The following is a 13,517-nucleotide window of genomic DNA, read 5'->3' as shown; positions in this document are numbered from 1 at the left end:
GGACATACTGTGTGAGAGCTGATTGGAGGAAAGGGATGCCCCCCCCCCCCCCCCCACAGATAGGGAGAGGAATGAAAGAACATGCAGAGCTGTAGTGAATTGACAAGCTCCCTTCTTATCTCCCTCTCAGCTTCCTCCCTGACACAAATTTTTAAATCATGTTATCTCATGTGTCAGAGAACTTCTCAGAAGTAAATCATGCTGATAACAGAGGAACAAAGCACCAGAGAGAAATGACACTTAGAGCTTTGAAGAGAGACAAGTAAACACTACATATATATGTGCTTAGTTCAAATTCCATGAATGGGGTTTACAACCACTTTAACCATTTGCCTCAAAAGCATGTACCTGTATGTAATTCTGCTTCAAGTGGTTGTACAGCAGTGATGCAGCTGCAGGCATCACAGATACCATTTTGTAGCGCCAACGTCAGTTTTCTTCTAAATCCAACCAATGTGGATAAGCAGCCGTCCAATTGTTATCACAAGCAGCTTTAGGGGGACGTCCCCCCTCCTGCCGTCTTCTGCCATTCTGCCCAGGCTCTCCCATCCCAACGGCTGGTCGGAGACCGGAACAAAGCCAGAATAAGCTTTAGGGTTTTGGATCTAATAACTCGAAAGCAAAGTCACAACGTCATTTCTGGTTTACTGGAGCCTTAAAGGCACCAGATTAAAAAAAAATTCAGTATTCAAAACGGCCAAACTTGGTGTTTTGAATCCTTTTAAATGCAAAGGAAGGATTTGTGGTCTTATAGACCCCAGATCCCCTCAAAAAACGTACCTGACACCAAACTATTGCTGTCACAGGGATGTTTAGATTCCTTGTGACAGCAATAAAAGTGATCACATTTTTTTTTAAAAGGAACAGTATATAAATAAATAAATAAATAAATAAAAAAAAGAACAATTTTTTTTAAAACACCTTTTTTCCCGTGCTCGCATGCAGAATTGAAAGTATATGTAAGTCGTGCCCACAGTGGATTCTCTCTTTGCATTCACTGTGGTGACAAAGCGATTGATGTCCTTTTTGTTTGGTCGGTTGATGACTACACTATCTCTAGCCTCTACACAGGTGGCTGGTCTACACCCCCGTGTGAGGACCGACGGCGGAGTTGTCTCTCTCCCCCCAGCCTGCAGCTTTTCGGACGCAGTGGACTGTATGCTTGGGGACCAGACAGATGTTCTGAGCCCCCCTGTCCATCCAACCCTGCTTATTATTATATTTTTTTGTGTTAGCGCCTTAGTGAGCACTATACCAGGGCTCGCAATAGGGCTTCTGGTAGTGGAGAGGTACATACACTTACAGCCACCTTATACTCTGCACATAATATGAGTCTCTTATACATATAGATTTTTATTTTTATCTCTATTTTTATTCATTTTTTATTTTTATTCTTATCTTCATTTTTTATTTTTCAATATCATTATTTACATATTTTTGGTTTTTTAAATAAATTTTCTTGTATTTCTTGGAACTGATTTCTTGCCCTCTGTGCTAAACTGGGGTGTCACATCATATACCCCCCAAGGGCCTTTTCTGTGGAATTTTCAGTGAATCTTCTGTGGAACTTTTTATAGTATAGCTCTTTTTATATTTTTTGTTATCATTTTTTGCAAAACACATCTCTTGTTTAGATACTGATGTGTGAATAAAGTTTATGTTTTTTAACCACTTTCAGACCGGACCATTTTGCTGGTAAATGACCAGAGGTCTTTTTACACTTTGGCACTGCGCTGCTTTAACTGGTAATTGCGCGGTCATGCAATGTTGTACCCAAACAAAATTTGCGTCCTTTTCTTCCCACAAATAGAGCTTTCTTTTGATGGTATTTGATTGCCTCTGCGATTTTTATTTTTTGCGATATAAACGTAAAAAGACCGCAAATTTTGAAAAAAAATGATATTTTCTACTTTTTGTTATTAGAAAAATCCAATAAACTCAATTTTAGTCATACATTTAGGACAAAATGTATTCAGCCACATGTCTTTGGTAAAAAAAAAGTCAATAATTGTATATTTATTGGTTTGCGCAAAAGTTGTCACATCTACAAACTAAGGTACGTTTTCTGGAATTTACGCAGCTTTTAGTTTACGACTGCCTATCTCATTTCTTGAGGTGCTAAAATGACAGGGCAGTACAAAACCCCCCCAAATGACCCCATTTTGGAAAGTAGACCCCCTAAGGAAATTGATAAGAGGCATGTTGAGCCCATTGAATATTTTATTTTTTTGCCTCAAGCGATTGAATAATGACAAAAAAAAAATTTTTTTTTTTTTTTTACACAAAGTTGTCACTAAATGATATATTGCTCACACATGCTATGGGCGTATGTGAAATGACACCCCAAAATAAATTCTGCTGCTTCTCCTGAGTACGGGGATACCACATATGTGGGACTTTTTGGGAGCCTAGCCGCGTACAGGGCCCCGAAAACCAAGCACCGCCTTCAGGCTTTCTAAGGGCGTAAATTTTTGATTTCACGCCTCACTACCTATTACAGTTTTGAAGGCCATAAAATGCCAAGATGGCACAAAACCCCCACAAATGACCCCATTTTAGAAAGTAGACACCCCAAGCTATTTGCTGAGAGGCATGTTGAGTCCATGGAATATTTTATATTTTGCCACAAGTTGCGGGAAAATTACAAACTTTTTTTTTTTTTTTTTTTTTTCACAAAGTTGTCACTAAATGATATATTGCTCATGCATGCCATGGGCATATGTGAAATGACACCCCAAAATAAATTCTGCTGCTTCTCCTGAGTACGGGGATACCACATATGTGGGACTTTTTGGGAGCCTAGCCGCGTACGGGGCCCCGAAAACCAAGCACCGCCTTCAGGCTTTCTAAGGGCGTAATTTTTTGAGTTCACTTCTCACTACCTATTACAGTTTTGAAGGCCATAAAATGCCAAGATGGCACAAAACCCCCACAAATGACCCCATTTTAGAAAGTAGACACCCCAAGCTATTTGCTGAGAGGCATGTTGAGTCCATGGAATATTTTATATTTTGCCACAAGTTGCGGGAAAATTACAAACTTTTTTTTTTTTTCACAAAGTTGTCACTAAATGATATATTGCTCACGCATGCCATGGGCATATGTGAAATGACACCCCAAAATAAATTCTGCTGCTTCTCCTGAGTACGGGGATACCACATATGTGGGACTTTTTGGGAGCCTAGCCGCGTACGGGGCCCCAAAAACCAAGCACCGCCTTCAGGCTTTCTAAGGGCGTTACAGTTTTGAAGGCCATAAAATGCCAAGATGGCACAAACCCCCCCCCCCAAATGACCCCATTTTAGAAAGTAGACACCCCTAAATTTAGGGGTACACTAGTGAGACTAGGTAATAAATGGCGGGTGCCCTGAAACTATAAAAAAATAACTAACCAACCAGCGTCACCTGTAACAGTTATATGGTGATCACTGGTGAAAGGGTTAACTAGGGGGCAATCAGGGGGCTTTATGCGGTAGTATATGGGGGTCCCTGGCGCTATAAAAAGCTGCGGCGAACCTAAATACCTACCTGCCTAACTAGCGTCACCTGTGACACTAATACAGCGATCAGAAAAACGATCGCTTATTAGGCTGGGTTCACACTGGAGCGATGCGGGAACGCCACGAATGCGCGGCGGGTTCCCGCATCGCATGCCTCCCGGCGGCAGTTCACACTGCCCTATGCGAACTGCTGGGAGTGTCAGTGAAATGTTAATGACACCCCCAGATCAGTTCGCATATCGCAGTGCGATCTGCAAACTTGGATCGCATGGTGTGAACACCCATGCGATCCGATTCTGCTGCGGACCAAAAAAAGGGTCCCGTGCGAGTTTGCGGCGGGTGCGGCGGGTGCGACACGAATTCAGCCATACTATCTGTATAGCTGAACTCGAATCGCACAGAGATCGGATGTGATTTGCACTGCAGTGCGGTGCGAATCACATCCGTTCTCATAAACCGCTGCAATGTGAACCCAGCCTTAGTGACACTGGCGACGGGGGGTGATCACGGGGTTAAACCTTTATTGGGGGGGTTAGGGGGGTACCTTAGAACTAAAGGGGGCTAACCCTAACTGCCCTAACAGTTATTAGTCACAAATGACACCTGCCGGGTGATCAGGGGGTTAAACCTTTATTAGGTAATAAATGGCGGGTGCCCTGAAACTATAAAAAAATAACTAACCAACCAGCGTCACCTGTAACAGTTATATGGTGATCACTGGTGAAAGGGTTAACTAGGGGGCAATCAGGGGGCTTTATGCGGTAGTATATGGGGGTCCCTAGCGCTATAAAAAGCTGCGGCGAACCTAAATACCTACCTGCCTAACTAGCGTCACCTGTGACACTAATACGGCGATCAGAAAAATGATCGCTTATTAGGCTGGGTTCACACTGGAGCGATGCGGAAACGCCGCGAATCCGCGGCGGGTTCCCGCATCGCATGCCTCCCGGCGGCAGTTCACACTGCCCTATGCGAACTGCTGGGAGTGTCAGTGAAATGTTACTGACACCCCCAGATCAGTTCGCATATCGCAGTGCGATCTGCAAACTCGGATCGCATGGTGTGAACACCCATGCGATCCGATTCTGCTGCGGGCCAAAAAAAGGGTCCCGTGCGAATTTGCGGCGGGTGCGGCGGGTGTGGCGGGTGCGGCGGGTGCGGCGAATGGCTGAACTCGAATCGCACAGAGATCGGATGTGATTTGCACTGCAGTGCGGTGCGAATCACATTCGTTCTCATAAACCGCTGCAATGTGAACCCAGCCTTAGTGACACTGGCGACGGGGGGTGATCACGGGGTTAAACCTTTATTGGGGGGGTTAGGGGGGTACATTAGAACTAAAGGGGGCTAACCCTAACTGCCCTAACAGTTATTACAGTCACAAATGACACCAATGCAAAAAAAAAAAAAAAAAAAAAAAAAATGACATTGGTGTCACTGTGACTGGGGGGCAGGGGTAATTGGGGGGGTGATCGGGGGGTAAAGGGGGGGTGTGAGTGTGCCTGGCATGTTCTACTGTGTGTGGGATGTGTTGGTGCAACTCACTGATCCGCTCTCCTCCGTGTCGGAACGAAAAATACCGACACGGAGGAGAGAATACATCACTTCCTCTCCTGTGTTTACATTACAGGAGAGGAAGTGATGTCACCGGGGATTTCCATTCGTCGGGAGCGATCGCGAGGGGGTGGCCATGAATGAATGGCCGTCCCCTCGTCCGGGATCGCTCCCGAACGAAAACCGACCGCCGCAGGCACCGGGCGGGGGCCCGATCGGGCCCCCGACCCGCGGGAGGCAAATCACGTACATCTACGTGCTTATGCCTGCCCGTGCCATTCTGCCGACGTACATCGGCGTGAGGCGGTCGGCAAGTGGTTAAACAATTTATACTCTCGTTGGAATTACTACACTATGGAATCCTCCCCCCTTCTTTTTCCTTGAGGAAACTCTGAATATTAACACCAGCCTTACCTGCTCATCAGGAAGTGAGTGGACTACAACCTCTGCAAAAATCTTTCATCAGCGCACCAACGCTTGCTGTGTGATACCTATGGGCCTGACTGCCCTTCGTGGGCTCATAGTTCCGGTGAGTGGGGAGCTAAAGGGGGTGAGCACGGAAGTCACCTGAATTTTTTGTTTCCGGGCACCAGTCACTTTCACCTACTGCACTTTCCTGAAGAATTTGTGGACTATTAATAATTAATTTTTAATAATAATTTTTATTCACTCTTTGGACTGCACTGTATAGGTTATTGCCAATTTGGGTTTACATGTACTATTTTTGAGGTTTATATGAATTATGAATTTTTTGTGAACTGGTTATCACATTTATTTAATATTTCTTAATTTATTTATATATTTTTTCCTTTCACATTTTTTCACATTTTTTCATTTCTTTTTTTTTATCATACATTCACTTGAGGGCATATTGGATTGTGTCTTACTGTATGTTTATTGTATTTTTATTTTAGCTCCAAATAATCTTAACCACTTTCAGACCGGACCATTTTGCTGGTAAATGACCAGAGGTCTTTTTACACTTTGGCACTGCGCTGCTTTAACTGGTAATTGCGCGGTCATGCAATGTTGTACCCAAACAAAATTTGCGTCCTTTTCTTCCCACAAATAGAGCTTTCTTTTGATGGTATTTGATTGCCTCTGCGATTTTTATTTTTTGCGATATAAACGTAAAAAGACCGCAAATTTTGAAAAAAAATGATATTTTCTACTTTTTGTTATTAGAAAAATCCAATAAACTCAATTTTAGTCATACATTTAGGCCAAAATGTATTCAGCCACATGTCTTTGGTAAAAAAAAAGTCAATAATTGTATATTTATTGGTTTGCGCAAAAGTTGTCACATCTACAAACTAAGGTACGTTTTCTGGAATTTACGCAGCTTTTAGTTTACGACTGCCTATCTCATTTCTTGAGGTGCTAAAATGACAGGGCAGTACAAAACCCCCCCAAATGACCCCATTTTGGAAAGTAGACCCCCTAAGGAAATTGATAAGAGGCATGTTGAGCCCATTGAATATTTTATTTTTTTGCCTCAAGCGATTGAATAATGACAAAAAAAAAATTTTTTTTTTTTTTTACACAAAGTTGTCACTAAATGATATATTGCTCACACATGCTATGGGCGTATGTGAAATGACACCCCAAAATAAATTCTGCTGCTTCTCCTGAGTACGGGGATACCACATATGTGGGACTTTTTGGGAGCCTAGCCGCGTACAGGGCCCCGAAAACCAAGCACCGCCTTCAGGCTTTCTAAGGGCGTAAATTTTTGATTTCACGCCTCACTACCTATTACAGTTTTGAAGGCCATAAAATGCCAAGATGGCACAAAACCCCCACAAATGACCCCATTTTAGAAAGTAGACACCCCAAGCTATTTGCTGAGAGGCATGTTGAGTCCATGGAATATTTTATATTTTGCCACAAGTTGCGGGAAAATTACAAACTTTTTTTTTTTTTTTCACAAAGTTGTCACTAAATGATATATTGCTCATGCATGCCATGGGCATATGTGAAATGACACCCCAAAATAAATTCTGCTGCTTCTCCTGAGTACGGGGATACCACATATGTGGGACTTTTTGGGAGCCTAGCCGCGTACGGGGCCCCGAAAACCAAGCACCGCCTTCAGGCTTTCTAAGGGCGTAATTTTTTGAGTTCACTTCTCACTACCTATTACAGTTTTGAAGGCCATAAAATGCCAAGATGGCACAAAACCCCCACAAATGACCCCATTTTAGAAAGTAGACACCCCAAGCTATTTGCTGAGAGGCATGTTGAGTCCATGGAATATTTTATATTTTGCCACAAGTTGCGGGAAAATTACAAACTTTTTTTTTTTTTCACAAAGTTGTCACTAAATGATATATTGCTCACGCATGCCATGGGCATATGTGAAATGACACCCCAAAATAAATTCTGCTGCTTCTCCTGAGTACGGGGATACCACATATGTGGGACTTTTTGGGAGCCTAGCCGCGTACGGGGCCCCAAAAACCAAGCACCGCCTTCAGGCTTTCTAAGGGCGTTACAGTTTTGAAGGCCATAAAATGCCAAGATGGCACAAACCCCCCCCCCCAAATGACCCCATTTTAGAAAGTAGACACCCCTAAATTTAGGGGTACACTAGTGAGACTAGGTAATAAATGGCGGGTGCCCTGAAACTATAAAAAAATAACTAACCAACCAGCGTCACCTGTAACAGTTATATGGTGATCACTGGTGAAAGGGTTAACTAGGGGGCAATCAGGGGGCTTTATGCGGTAGTATATGGGGGTCCCTGGCGCTATAAAAAGCTGCGGCGAACCTAAATACCTACCTGCCTAACTAGCGTCACCTGTGACACTAATACAGCGATCAGAAAAACGATCGCTTATTAGGCTGGGTTCACACTGGAGCGATGCGGGAACGCCACGAATGCGCGGCGGGTTCCCGCATCGCATGCCTCCCGGCGGCAGTTCACACTGCCCTATGCGAACTGCTGGGAGTGTCAGTGAAATGTTAATGACACCCCCAGATCAGTTCGCATATCGCAGTGCGATCTGCAAACTTGGATCGCATGGTGTGAACACCCATGCGATCCGATTCTGCTGCGGACCAAAAAAAGGGTCCCGTGCGAGTTTGCGGCGGGTGCGGCGGGTGCGACACGAATTCAGCCATACTATCTGTATAGCTGAACTCGAATCGCACAGAGATCGGATGTGATTTGCACTGCAGTGCGGTGCGAATCACATCCGTTCTCATAAACCGCTGCAATGTGAACCCAGCCTTAGTGACACTGGCGACGGGGGGTGATCACGGGGTTAAACCTTTATTGGGGGGGTTAGGGGGGTACCTTAGAACTAAAGGGGGCTAACCCTAACTGCCCTAACAGTTATTAGTCACAAATGACACCTGCCGGGTGATCAGGGGGTTAAACCTTTATTAGGTAATAAATGGCGGGTGCCCTGAAACTATAAAAAAATAACTAACCAACCAGCGTCACCTGTAACAGTTATATGGTGATCACTGGTGAAAGGGTTAACTAGGGGGCAATCAGGGGGCTTTATGCGGTAGTATATGGGGGTCCCTAGCGCTATAAAAAGCTGCGGCGAACCTAAATACCTACCTGCCTAACTAGCGTCACCTGTGACACTAATACGGCGATCAGAAAAATGATCGCTTATTAGGCTGGGTTCACACTGGAGCGATGCGGAAACGCCGCGAATCCGCGGCGGGTTCCCGCATCGCATGCCTCCCGGCGGCAGTTCACACTGCCCTATGCGAACTGCTGGGAGTGTCAGTGAAATGTTACTGACACCCCCAGATCAGTTCGCATATCGCAGTGCGATCTGCAAACTCGGATCGCATGGTGTGAACACCCATGCGATCCGATTCTGCTGCGGGCCAAAAAAAGGGTCCCGTGCGAATTTGCGGCGGGTGCGGCGGGTGTGGCGGGTGCGGCGGGTGCGGCGAATGGCTGAACTCGAATCGCACAGAGATCGGATGTGATTTGCACTGCAGTGCGGTGCGAATCACATTCGTTCTCATAAACCGCTGCAATGTGAACCCAGCCTTAGTGACACTGGCGACGGGGGGTGATCACGGGGTTAAACCTTTATTGGGGGGGTTAGGGGGGTACATTAGAACTAAAGGGGGCTAACCCTAACTGCCCTAACAGTTATTACAGTCACAAATGACACCAATGCAAAAAAAAAAAAAAAAAAAAATGACATTGGTGTCACTGTGACTGGGGGGGCAGGGGTAATTGGGGGGGTGATCGGGGGGTAAAGGGGGGGTGTGAGTGTGCCTGGCATGTTCTACTGTGTGTGGGATGTGTTGGTGCAACTCACTGATCCGCTCTCCTCCGTGTCGGAACGAAAAATACCGACACGGAGGAGAGAATACATCACTTCCTCTCCTGTGTTTACATTACAGGAGAGGAAGTGATGTCACCGGGGATTTCCATTCGTCGGGAGCGATCGCGAGGGGGTGGCCATGAATGAATGGCCGTCCCCTCGTCCGGGATCGCTCCCGAACGAAAACCGACCGCCGCAGGCACCGGGCGGGGGCCCGATCGGGCCCCCGACCCGCGGGAGGCAAATCACGTACATGTACGTGCTTATGCCTGCCCGTGCCATTCTGCCGACGTACATCGGCGTGAGGCGGTCGGCAAGTGGTTAATGTGGTAATCTTATAACACACTTACTAATATAGTGGTTTACTATTATACTATTTATCACTTCTGCACAATATGCATATCACTGTATGCTATGTACCATATTAGTAATTCCTGATGTTCACGCATGTGTCTAGATTTGTGTATGCATAGTTAAGATTTGTGTACGCATAGCCATTACTTGTGGTACCCTACTGGTTGATTTTGGTACGGGTGCACATTATTGGTGGTAGTGTTTATTTCCTTATAGTAGTAGAAGTCAGCTTGAGGGTTGATTTATATACACCTCCCTTTCTTTCTCCTCCTTTGCAATTTATATATACACTCCTTTGGACAGGATTTTATACCTATCTGACACCCATTGTGGTTCTGTGAAGGCTAGTGGCGGGCGTGTACTTTTAGCTTATGTACACACTCCATTGGAGCCAATTTACAGTGGCACCGGACCCCTTATAAAAATAAAAACCTTTTTTTGATACTGGTTGCACCCCCTTGGGGCTGCAACTTTTAGGGGTGGCGACATTGGCTGTGAGTCCTTCTATTTACGCCTGAATCTCATTATAGCCTCCGCAGCGCGGCCTGGGATCTGTAAGATCTGAGCATTTTTTCACATCTGGCTTATGATCAGACTTGGTGCTAGGCATGGGCATGGTAGAGCAGACTTTGGAGACCCATTGAGCCCTATGGTCCTCCTCAAAGGACCTGGTGATGCTGCTGAATGGAACTGCACTGGCTGACAGCTTAATTTGCACACTAGCGGTAGTAGTAGAATGAGCTTCATCCTCCTGCACATTATTTATTGGATCTTCATTACTTTCACCCCATTTGCTGGTGTAAGACAAAGTATCCAAAAAGAGTTCCCATAGGCCATCTGACGGAATGTCAGAATTGTTTATAGTGGAAAACTCTTCAGCCGGGATATAGTTATGCTTGGCACTTACTTTAGTTGGCACAACTACACTATCCCCTCTAACAGCCACCAGCATCACCTCCCCCACAGGCACACTGCCCTCATTCCTCGCTGGCTTACCCATCTCCAGTACTCCCTGATCCGGTGGCTCGGACATCAAGGCAAGCAGTTGGGCCAACAGCAGCCTCAAGGAGAAACTGGTGCACTGGGTTCTGGGGTAGTCGTTGATACAGGGGTAACAGCTTCCTGCATGACTTTGGTGATGGCTGATTGGCTCTGGATGTCACTTCCAGCTCCCTGCAGCGTCCACGGACGATCCAAGGCCTCAACTGAGTGGTTAGGCCAGAACATCTCTAGCAGATCAGTCCCAAGGCTTCATAGCCTCCAGCCATATGCAGGCCAAGCTTACCCTTCGGTGTGTACTGCACTCCGGTGTCAGTCAGGACAGGTTTCAGATCGCTTGGATCAAAGCAAACAACCGGAGCATACTTTTTCCAATCCGCCATCTCACTCACGAACTGCGCCATCTTTCTCTCCAACCCACAATCAGACACATATGGCAGCACTTCCTTATCCTCCTCTGCAGAGCAGGAACGCCTCCCCCTGCCAACAGATTGGTGCAAATGTTCTGAGGAGCAACCCTGTCTAAACTCCAGGGTGCTACATCTATTTAATGTTTGGGAGTTTTAAGAAATGTTCTAGCAAAAAATACAAATTCGAACTTGTAAACAACAAGTGTCAGAAAAAGGCCGGTCTTCAAATGGTTAAATATTTTTGCCTGACACTAATGTTTTTACATGTTGCCGGGTCCTCGATGCTCTGCACTGCTTCTCCAAACATTTGGGTACGATAATCCGCAGCTAAACATGACACATGGAACTAGTCTTCATCGACACAGGCTAAGGCTGCTGTCAGTCTGGCTGCTGGATGAAAAATGAAGAAAGAGCAAGGGAGTGGCTTGCTGTAGGATTCCGTTACACTCTGCATGTGTGGACATATGTAGCATGCCAGGAGTATGTAGCATGCAAAGAGTCCAAATGCATAGGTGGCTCCATCTTGCAAGGCAGCAGGGACACCCTGGAATTGGAAGTTCTGCACTCTGACTTTACAGACACAATTTGGCTGCAAAGAATAACAAAAAGGGGACAGGAAATAACAAGATAAGGTATAGCATTTGTATTGTTCTTCAGCAAAGGTTTGAGAATACTGTAAACTCTGTTGCAACAGACCTATAAAAGTCACGCCGGTTGAATGCAGCTGTACATGTGTGTCAATAACACCTATTTACGGAAGGCTGCAAAGTAATGTTAGAGAACATTTTTAAACATTACAAAGTTCTAAGAGCATAGGGGTGTGCACTTAAAAGCTCAAACACATATCAATAAATGTAAACATACATTTTAAAATATATTAAAACATGCAATGTGTCAGTAGAGCAGTGGTCGGTGTCAGTAGGGGAGTGGATGGTGTCAGTCAGTAGAGCAGTGGACAGTGTCAGTAGATGGTGTCAGGAGCAGGGGGAATCTGCTGTGCACAGGGTGATTAGGCTGTGCCCAGCCACACCCTGTGCACACGCCTATGGCTAAGAGCTATTGCGATAAGTGTGAGATAAAATTATGGGTTTCATCTGTCAAAGGTTTAAAAAAACAAATATTACATCTGAAGGTGCATTATATCATCACTAAAAATTGGAAAGTATACAGCATAATAATGACTGCATTAAAAGTCTCTTCACGTAATTCCAGTGTCCAGGTAAGGAGATCATTAGTTACACAAGTAACCAAGATGCCTATCATAACTATGACAGAGATAGAAATCCAGAGATGAGATCCAGAGATAAATGGAAACATCTTCCATAAGAGAGATATAACCTGAACACTCTGCAACAGGCTTTATGGACGAATAACAGAAGAATATTTTTGCTTCAAAATCCAACATCTACCAGTAACCACCACTCCAACATGCCCAGCTGTTTGATCAAAGACCTTGATGGACATCCAAGTTACACCTTCTAATGGTACAGTGGGATTATTTGCAGCTTTCAAGGTGAGCCAGGAGGGAACCAGGGTGGAGGCCTGCCCAAACTGCTATAGGTAGAAAGCATAGTCCATGGTGCTTACTTCTGACCAGATAAAAAGAAGGTTTCTGCCACTTTGATCAGGTGGGCTGCTCTTTGAAATTGCCCCACCCATTCCCCTAATTGAAGGTTTGTCCTGTTATATTTGATTTCAGTTCTAAAGCTGCTCCCAAAGGTACTATGGCTGAAACTCACCCCGTATCCTATGAAGAGAATGCACTTTCCATATCCTGCCAACTATACAGGATATGGAGGATATGTGTGTTTGGAGACTAATTTGGGTACCTTGTATTAGGGAATAAGTACTTGCACACAGTGTATGCAGCTCTAACGTTTTTATATAACACTTGCAAAGTCGTCCAGAGTAAGAAATAAACTGATCTTTAGCACTGATATTAACAGAGCATGCACAGCTTCCCAGCATTTACACTATATGTTACCAGAAGATTGCTTTAGTTAGCAAGGGTAGTGTCCCTTCTGGGTGTGAATAGACAGTGTTCTTTGCAATTGTGACAGAGCACACTGATAAGACACCAGTGCAGAGTTCCAACTCTATGTTTACAACATCTAAGAAGGATCTACCTATTTATACATCAATCTACCTACAGGAGGGATCAGCCTGAAGAGATAAGAAGCAGTATAAAAAATTCTTAAGCCTTTCACATCAAAGATGCATGACTGTTGTATAACAGATGTACTGTGCTTCCATACTGCCTGACCATTGTTTGCTACAGCCCCTTTACCATTCTTCCCATTAATGGAGACCACACCAGGTTGGAGTAAACTTTGGCCATAGCAGCCCCTTTATTAAACCATAAATGTAAATGAACATAACCATCAACATCTGATATTTGC

Source organism: Lithobates pipiens, unplaced genomic scaffold, assembly GCF_037356315.1.
Source record: "Lithobates pipiens isolate NorthernLeopardFrog02 unplaced genomic scaffold, aLitPip1_a1.2 Scaffold_18, whole genome shotgun sequence".
Taxonomy (NCBI): Eukaryota; Metazoa; Chordata; class Amphibia; order Anura; family Ranidae; genus Lithobates; species Lithobates pipiens.
The sequence above is the reverse complement of the archived record's forward strand: the minus strand, read 5'-3'. Positions refer to the sequence as shown.